Below are 9828 nucleotides of genomic sequence, written 5' to 3' on the forward strand. Positions count from 1 at the left end.
TATTAGCACGTGGGATGATACAGTTGAAAAAGGACAACAGGCCATGTTCCTACATGAGCTGTGAATTTCCCATCTACTTCTCAACCTTCCCGTTTGTCTTCTTGTTGCTTTTGTCTATACCTTCGTGATGTGTTTCTTATCCCCTTCCACCTCTGCCTTCTCTTCTCTCTCCACCTCCTCCTTTTTGATGACCACCATCACTTTTCCCTACCATAGACGGACCAAAAAGCATGTGTATCAATTAGAGATGTGGCTGTTAAAACCAGGAATCATCACGGGATGTGATGGGTAGAAGAGTCTTGCCTTGGAAAGTTGTGAGGTGCTCACAGAAGTGCCTGTGAGCCAGAGGACCAGGCTTGGAAAACAAGCAGGAAGGGCAGGATAGAGGGTTTCACACAGGAACCTCATTATCTTGCAGCAGGAACCATCAGGCCATCATGTCATTGCCCTGGAGTCAGATCCTACATATTCCTGGACACCCCTGAAACCACCATGACTAAATCTTAACAGACCCTTTGTTCTTCGTCACTTATTCCAAATTCAAGTCCTGGGTGGCAGTATGTGATCGCCTGATTCTAAACCACACACCCGGGCTGTAGCTGGCAGAGGATGGTACAAAAGGAAATCTCTATACTTCAAGTCCTATCGCGGACAGTAGGGCATTGAGTCCCACTGGTAGTACAGGCAATGGGGAATTCTTGCCATATGGACAGGATACAGACGCCGGACAGCCAATACAGTGACAAAAGTCAATCGGCACAGATGAGAATTCAAGGCCAAAGTTGACCCCTGGGTGAAACACGGAATTCACCTATGAGGATGGACATATGAGGAGTAGCTGCTAAATTAACCAGAGTGTTGTTAGGTGCGCGATGCCTACGGGCTCAGGCACGAGAGGGAAGGGGAGATTGTCAGCGTAACCAGATTCACATTCCCTGGCTGTGGAAGGATTTTCAATTCACAGCGAGGAGAGTGAGGCTGCAGATTAATCACTGACATGGATTGATACCCTGTGGGTGCTGGTTGGTCTGCATCTGTCTTCTAAGCCCACAGGGGCTTTACTAATAAATTGAAGCTCTCCAGAGACAGATGCAATGCTCTGGCAGTTATGCCCGTGAACAGCTCATTATTTTCCAGGATGCAGCGGGAACTCTGCATACATCTGCCTTCAATGCTGAAACACGCAGCAGCTGCGGGACAGCTGCTCAGCCTTGAGACAATCGAGTTCATTGCTCCCTGACATCCACCCCTCATAATCTGGTCATTCTTTTCAAATGGCTGCAGTGCTAGGTAGCAAGCTACTCTGGGATGTATCCTCTAACTTGGTCATTGTCCCTAGAAGTCTGGGGCCCTCTCTTCTCCAAGTTAGGGGCAGCATCCATCAATTTTACCCTGAAATGCAGGATTTTATACTTGTTCCCCCAAAATTTAATTAGTTTACCAGAAAATGTCCTTTACTTTGTTGGGGTTTTTTCAAAAATATTTTATTTATTTATTTGACAGAGAGAGAGAGAGAAAGAACACAAGCAGAGGGAGTGGCAGGCAGAGGGAGAGGGAAAAGGCTCCCCGCTAAGCAGGGAGCCCAAAGCAGGGCTTGATCCCAGGACTCTGGGATCATGACCTGGGCTAAAGGCAGACGCTTAACCAACTGAGCCACTCAGGCACCCCAAGGTCCTTTACTTTGGTTGGAAATTCGGTAAGGCTTTGATGAGTCCCAAGCCATAATTTTATGGTTTCACAACAGACAACACATTTGGAAGGGGGAAAGAGGGGAGACTGAATGAAAACAGAATCAACGAAGTGTAGTTTCAGGTATTCATCGTGATACATCCTCTTTGCACTTTCTCGTACAGTTCCTTGTGGGTGTGTTTATCGTATCCGTGATTTCACCTGTCCCAGAACATATATTTATACCCAATACTTGCCCTGGAGTCCTGGTTCACCCTTTTCTGTTTTCAACATTATTCTGGATTGTAGAATTTTACTTATTAATTTGCATGACTTTTATATTCGAATGATCCAGTCCAAGTAGTTAATGCATTTTTATGAATTGGGATATAATGTAGACCCAAAAAGTAATAATGAAAAAGGAAAATTTAATGAACACAAGCAATAGTCTACTAATGGCATTAGCAGACTCCAACCACATTTTTAATTGAATAGGAGTAGATCCCAGCTGACCAATATAAACCTTGAGTTCCCTTTTTAAAATTTTTTTTTAATTTTTTAATTTTTAATTTTTATTTATTTATTTTTTATGAGAGAGAGAAGCAGAGGGAAAGGGAGAGGGAGAATCTTAAGCAGGCTCCACACTCAGCACAGAGCCCCATTCGGGGCTCCATCTCATAACCCAGAGATCACGACCCGAGCTGAAACCAAGAGTCAGAGGCTCAACTGACTGAGCCACCCAAACGCCCCTATAAATGTGCTTTCTAATTCTTTCAGCAGCAATCCTTTGTTAGATGGCACTTTTTGACGACTGGGGCAAGTTTCTCTGGTCTTTGAAGCAGTGAGGATAGCGGGGAGCCTGAGGCATACACCTCGCATTGACCAGCTTTATTCTGGGGTAGTGAGGCAATCCCGCCCCTGAAGTAAGCCAGGAGGTACCTCGAGTTCTTAGAGTCCACATTTCCTCAAGCAGAGTTAGGTAAATACTGTGCTTCCTGCCGTAAACATGCCAGCGTGAGTGGATGTGTTCAGCAAACGACCTTGGGATGAAGGCCTCAGCTGTTTTTCTGGGCGGGAGGCCTGTCTCCCTCCGCTCCTCAGCTGCCTGAGCTCCAGCCTGGACCATCCTTGATGCGAAGAAGAGGATCACCCAGGCTTGTCCTCTAAGGGGGCTCAGTCCACTCAAGAGCGAGGCTGTGAGATTCCAGACACCTTATAGAGCAAGAAACAGTGTCGATGAGGGGGAACTTACGTGGGAAAGTTTCAGTGAGATTTATTTTCTCATCTTATTGATTTCCCCTCTGTGAGTATCAGATGAGGCTTCTTTTCATTTTGGATCTGATTCCGTCCCCCACCCCGTCACCTTTGCCCATCTTCTCTGAAGTAGAGACCGTATGCTTTTCTTGGCTTCTGATTCTGTCACCATTCACTGTAAGTTGCTGATTTGGGATAAAGGGTGAGGGTAGAGCAGAGGCGGGGGAGAGAGGAGGGAGCAAGGTGGAAACCTGCTTAACTGCTCTCCTGCCGGACTTCCTGCCAAAGTCTAATGCTTACACACATTTTGTTTCCAGGGGTCGTGGGGTGGCTACTAAGCACACGTTAAACACTCCAGGGATCTCTGAGAAATGTCATTTTCATGAAAATATGATAGCCGGCCCAGGCCAAAGCTCAAGGAAGACAAGGGAATAGGCAGGCAAGAGAGGTTTGGTGTGCGGTCTTGCGTGTACTGGAGCAAAGAGGAGATGGAAATGTCAGCAGTGAGCTAAGTCTGAGCTTTCCCCTTTCTCTAGGAGTTGGTCCAGTTCAAAGGATTGGGTGATGTATGCAGTAAGCAGACTTTCAAAGCCCACTGTTGGAATCACAAATGTCCTGACCTCCAGCCTGCCATTGAGCATGGGACGCAGTCAGCTGCCCTATTTCCACCAGCTGATCTGACAGAAGACCTTTAAGGCACACATAGGAGTTCTTGCTCACCCTCTTCAGGGTGGAAGATGGGCACAACTCCCTCTCCTTACCTACGGGTCACAGCTGCTTGTTCTGTGCATCGTGCATTATCATACTTCACTGCAGTGTATGTATTTACTGCTCTGAACGGCTAAGGTTCGTTTAGGTCGGGCACTCCACAGGAATTTTGTCTCCCCAGAATAGAGCCTATCACTATAATTTAGGCTGTAATAGTGGCTGTGTGTTATTCTTTCTTTTTTTTTTTTTAAGATTTTATTTATTTATTTGACAGAGATAGAGACAGCCAGCGAGAGAGGGAACACAAGCAGGGGGAGTGGGAGAGGAAGAAGCAGGCTCATAGCGGAGGAGCCTGATGTGGGGCTCGATCCCATAACACCGGGATCACGCCCTGAGCCGAAGGCAGATGCTTAACCGCTGTGCCACCCAGGCGCCCCTGTATGTTATTCTTTCAATAAATGAATAATGATCATCTTGACGCAGGTGTTCAGGAAATACACTTTGACTGACTGAACAAATGAATGGATGATCATATCTTCAGCAAGATGGCTACCAAGGTGCCCAATGATACCCTCCCAAAGCTTTCACAATGGAATCAAAGTGCTAGACACTGAAAATACAAGTTGACCAAAACACAGTCCCTCCTCTCCAGAGACTTGTGGTCAAGAGAAAGAGGACAGCAAAGGAGGACAAAGAATTACAACCACATGAAAAGTTAAGGTGAAGATTTGAACTGAGTGCAGGAGAACAGAGGGGAAGCTGGGCATGCCTAGCAGGTCTCCTCCTCTTAATAGCTGCATAGTATGCTCAGGCCGTCACCACAATTAGTGACACCGACTGCGTGTCTTGAACAACAGAAATGTATTCTCTCACAGCCCTGGAAGCTAGAGGTCTCAGACAGATGAAGACGTCAGCAGGTTTGGTTTCTCCTGAAGTGTCTCTCCTTGGCTTGCCAATGGCTGCCTTCTTGTGTGTCCTTACATCATTGTCTGTGTGCATCCAGATGGCCTCTTGTTATAAAGACACCAGGCAGATTAGATTGGGGCTCACGCTAAAGGCCTCTTTTTAACTTAATTACTTCTTTCAAGGCCCTTTCTCCAAATGGTCACCCTCTAAGGTACGAGGGGTGAGGGCTTCAACATATGAATTTGGGGGGAACACAGTTCAGAGATCTCTGGCTCATAAAAACAGTCCGGACCATGTGCCAAGGCCGTCGCATTCCTGCCCCTGGCATGCACCGGGTCCACCACAAGTACCACAGCCCCTGGGCTCTGGCTCTCCACCTCCCCTGGGCCTCCGAGGGGTATTATTACATGATGGAGAGTGACTGCCTTCCTCCGTGTCAGATTGGAGGCTTAGTCGTGTCATTAAATAATACCCTTCGAAGGATATGATCAGCATTGAGAATGGGACTATTTATACCAGTTTGCCCACAGAGGCCTCTTAGGCGAACACTCCGTCATTTCGATGACCTCACTGCCTGGCTCTCTGGGGCTAGCCTGGAGCAGTGTGAAGACGTGAACATATGCTTCTTCTTCCAGACCCTTCTTCTTCCCTCTGCCCCACAAAGGCTGGTGTCCCCATGAAACTCCTTCCTCTTTCTGAGACGAGAGGACCACTGTGTTCACTGGGAAGCCGGGTACTGAGGCATTAACATTTTCGTGATGGTTACCTTTTTAAAGCGGGTGATTTTTAACTCGAAAGAATAAAGGGCTCTGGTGAAATTTCATCCGTGAATACCCGGCACATAGTAAATACTCCACAAGTAGTTGCTGGATGAAGGAGTGTGCTCTTGTTTGATCTATGGATCGAGACTACAGCTGCTTGACACTGCTCCCTGACCCCATCTGACCCCGCTGAGGACTGTAACTGTCCCCAGTGCCAGAGAGAGCTGCGGTTCTCAAGTCTCGGCTCAATCAGGTCTCTTCCTTCCTTCAAGGCCTTCAGGTTCCCCTCTTTCCAATATAAAAATGCCATCAATGTTGATCTGCCGGGGAGTTGCAGCCTCGGGGCTCACTTCTTCTACTTCTCATCTTGCACTCAGTTAGGCTGACCCGCACCTCCCTGTTCCCCCTTTGTGCAGTGCCCAATCCTTCAACAGTTCAGTGCGAAGTGCTTGTCGAGTCCCTCCCATACACCCACCCGGCACTGCCCTAGGCACTGGGGTGGGAGCCCCTCCCGGCGCGCTTGCATCTTAGCGCTGCACTGACCACATGGCATGGGAATTTCTCCATCACCAGACAGACCCCGTGCCTCTCTCTGTCTGCCTCTTCCACTGCTCCTAGCGCACCCTCCGAACAGAGGAAATGCCTGTTTGTCCCCTGGAACCACAAAAGCAGCCCAGTCACCACAGTGGGGCTGGATGACCCCCTGTCCTAGGTCCTTCCACCACTGAGGCTTTCTTCCCAGTCCAACAGGCTTACCCTCTCTCAGGCTAATGTGCAAGGGACTAATGAGACTCTTATCGCTTTGCACCTTAAACATCACAAATCTTTAGAACAAGAGATTCAGAATGCTTATTTGCCAATCATCCTGGAAAAGGCTACTTTAAAGCTCATTCACTCTAAACTGGAACCAAATTTTCAGAGTAAAAAGTATAAAAAAGATTTAACTAAGATTTTATCTTGGGGCGCCTGGGTGGCTCAGTCGGTTAAGCATCTGCCTTTGTCCTGGGTCACGATCCCAGGGTCCTGGGATGTAGCCCTACATGGGGCTCCCTGCTAAGCAGGGCATCTGCTTCTCTCTCTCTTACTCCCTCTGTGCTCACTCTCCCTCTCTTTCTCAAATAAATAAATAGAATCTTAAAAAAATAAAAAGATTTTATCTTGAAAATGTTCATAGCAGCATTGTCCACAATAGCTAAATCGTGGAAGGAACTGAGATGCCCTTCAACAGATGACTGGATTAAGAAGTTGTGGTCCATATATACAATGGAATATTACTCAGCTATCAGAAAGAACGATTTCTCAACATTTGCTACAACATGGACAGCACTGGAGGAGATAATGCTAAGTGAAATAAGTCAAGCAGAGAAAGACAACTATCATATGATTTCTCTCATCTATGGAACATAAGAACTAGGATGATCGGTAGGGGAAGAAAGGGATAAAGAAGGGGGGGGTAATCAGAAGGGGGAATGAAGCATGAGAGACTATGGACTCTGAGAAACAAACTGAGGACTTCAGAGGGGAGGGGGGTGGGGGAATGGAATAGGCTGGTGATGGGTAGTAAGGAGGGCACGTATTGCATGGTGCACTGGGTGTTACACACAACTAATGAATCATCAAACTTTACATCAGAAACCAGGGATGTACTGTATGGTGACTAACATAATATAATAAAAAAAATTTAAAAAAATTATAAAGAAGTTTATATTATCTCTCGTGGAACTAAATTTACATTGGAATTGTGACCATGTGCTATTCTTTAAGTGAACAAATAATTATTAGGATTGGGTTTTTACATCCAGTGGGTTACAGTCCAAAAGAAGTGATTTTCACAAATTTCATCAAGTGCTTTTCCTAATCTTTAAAGAATCAAAAAACTCCCTTCTGAAGTAACTTTATTTTTCCTCTTGTAACTGCAGCTTAATCTCGCTATCATAGGTGTTTGGTTTCGCTGTGACATAAGAGGTTCCTTATTATCATTTCACGGACCTCATGCACCCCTGGACCTGCGGTAATATTTGCACTGTCACTTTGCAATCAGATTGCCTGGCATTCACCTTCTGTCACATGATCAAAAGTACTGGAAGAGACTAAAAAAGAGTTCTGAGAAGATGGGTAGTGACAGAGGCTAGCACGGAGTGAGGGGACAAATGGTGAATTTTACATGCGATCAGTTCACCTGTACCTTTATCTCCTTGTATGGGGGCTTAAATAATGAACATTTAGATAACATAATGCCCTTCTGTAGTTTCTTTGGACCTTCCCGGGCATATGCAGTTTACCAGAGATCTCTTTTGTCAGCCAGCAGGTGGGAGGACTCGGAAGGAAAACTGAAGATAATTTTAGATTTAGATCAATAGCAGATCTGTTACTTTCCCCCAAATATCTGCTCTTCTCTGTTCCTTAGTAATAGGATCACATATAGGGCATAATGGCTACTTGGAATAGAGATGACATTTCCCGGGTTCTCTTGCAGTTAGAGGCAGCCTTTGTGACTAACTTTTGGCTGATGGAATATCTGGGGTCTTATGTGTGATGTCTTCGTTTTTCCTCCTTTCTGCTGATGGGAATGTGCATGTAATAGCTGGATCTCAAGCAGGTATTTTATACCATGAGGTGGAAACTATCAGGACAAAGTGAGGCAGTTAAATAAAAAGAGGCAGGGTCCATGACTACTGTGAAACTAATGTACCAGCTCTGAGTACACAATTCTGGACTCATTTATGTGACAGAAGTAAACTTCAGTCTTGTTTAAGCCCTTTAACTCCTTAAAGGTTAACTTTTCTGTCCTGCGAAGCTGCGTCTAATCCTAACTGATACAAGATTTGTGCAGGTACATTATATCTCCTGGCTCTCAATTCTATATTCTTATGCACAGGGATCGATTCTGCATTTTTTAAAAGATTTTATTTATTTATTCGACAGAGATAGAGACAGCCAGCGAGAGAGGGAACACAAGCAGGGGGGTTGGGAGAGGAAGAAGCAGGCTCATAGCGGAGGAGCCTGATGTGGGGCTCGATCCCACAATGCCAGGATCACGCCCTGAGCCGAAGGCAGACACTTAACTGCTGTGCCACCCAGGCGCCCCTGATTCTGCATTTTTATACACAGGAAGCAGTAAGTGGGATTGCAGATGTGGCCTTTCATCTTTCCTCAAAAGTTGACCCCAGCATCGAGGAAATGTGGAATATGTGAGATATGTGAACCGGGAACAACAAAACAAAGAGATTTACTGTAATGTTATCTACTGAAATAAGAATAACATGAGCTTGAATGGCCATAAAATTAAGCAATTAATATTTATTAAGCACCTAACTATGGGCATAGATGGTACAAAGCACCATGGCAGGCAGAAGACTTCCAAAGATGTCCACGCCATAATCCTTGGAACCTGAGAAAATGCTATGTTCCACGGAAAAGGGACGTCATAGATGTGATTCGGGTTGCAGACATAGGCTAGGGAGGCCCTTCCACCTGGTGGGAGGCAGAGGAGATAGGGAGAAGGCAATGTGCCCAGGAACGCAGGCAGACTTGAAGCTGCGGCAGGTTCCTGGCTGACAGCCAGCAAGGAAAGGGAGTCATTGGGTAAATGATGGTGCAACATTCAACGGCATACTACCCGTCCACTGAAAATGAGAAGCATTTAATCGACATTGGAAGATGCCCACCATACATTAAGTATTAAGAAATGTTCAGTGAATGAACCCCCTATACAACAAGCATATCTGCGGTGTGAAACTTTCCAAAGTCACAAAACTAATCTGCAGAGCTCATTTTATACATTTGTTCTGAACCTAAACCAAATTTGGGTCTTGAGCTGCCATTCACCATGGAACCGGAAGTGATATTGCCAGTAGAAGATATATTTGGTTAATTTATTAATCACTCAATTGTTTCATATATGAAAATTTTCCATTTCAGGAGGCTGCCTCTCCCCTTTTTGCCCCCAGGGTGACAACTAAGTTCTTGGGTGAAAGTTTCTGCCTGAAGGTTAAGCTGACCTATGTCCTCAGTCACATGGGCATTTTGTGCCCCAAGGAGGTCAGACGTGGCTCCGGGGGCTCTGCCAGGCCCTGCTGCTGGGACAGAACTGGCAGCCATTTCTACTTTCTGCCACTGGTTTTTCCCTTTTAGTGTGCTGTTTCCATGTGCTTCACGCTACAAGTCAGACAGGATTTCTCTGCTCTCAGAAGGAGGGAGGAAAGGAAGGAAGCTTGAGTGGAAGAGGTGTTTGTTTGGTTTTTTAAGATTTTATTTATTTATTTGAGAGAGAGTAGGAGGGGGCGGGGGGAGGGAGTGCAGAAGGAAAGGGAGAAACAGACTCCCCACCAAGAAGGGGCTTAATCCCAGGACTCTGGGATCATGACCTGAACCAAAGGCAGACCCTTAACTGACTGAGCCACCCAGGTGCTGTGGGAGAGTTTGAGACTACAGTACAATTCTAGGGAAATCTGGCGAGGCTGATGGGGACTCCCCGAATCAGGGTCACCCATCCCAGAAGCAGGCCAGCCCAGCGTCCCTGCCAAGCTCA

At 46.2% G+C, this 9828-nt stretch overlaps 1 long non-coding RNA gene across 1 annotated transcript in view; it reads right to left on the bottom strand.

Annotated features, from left to right (window-relative positions):
• Window positions 1–2211: 2211 nt before the first annotated feature.
• The window catches only part of LOC113260870 (uncharacterized), a 35046-nt gene continuing 27429 nt past the window's right edge, over window positions 2212–9828 (bottom strand). The window contains exon 3 of the long non-coding RNA XR_008959194.1: window positions 2212–2880. This is a non-coding gene — a long non-coding RNA (uncharacterized LOC113260870). The remainder of the gene's footprint in view (window positions 2881–9828) is intronic.

Source organism: Ursus arctos, unplaced genomic scaffold, assembly GCF_023065955.2.
Source record: "Ursus arctos isolate Adak ecotype North America unplaced genomic scaffold, UrsArc2.0 scaffold_15, whole genome shotgun sequence".
Taxonomy (NCBI): Eukaryota; Metazoa; Chordata; class Mammalia; order Carnivora; family Ursidae; genus Ursus; species Ursus arctos.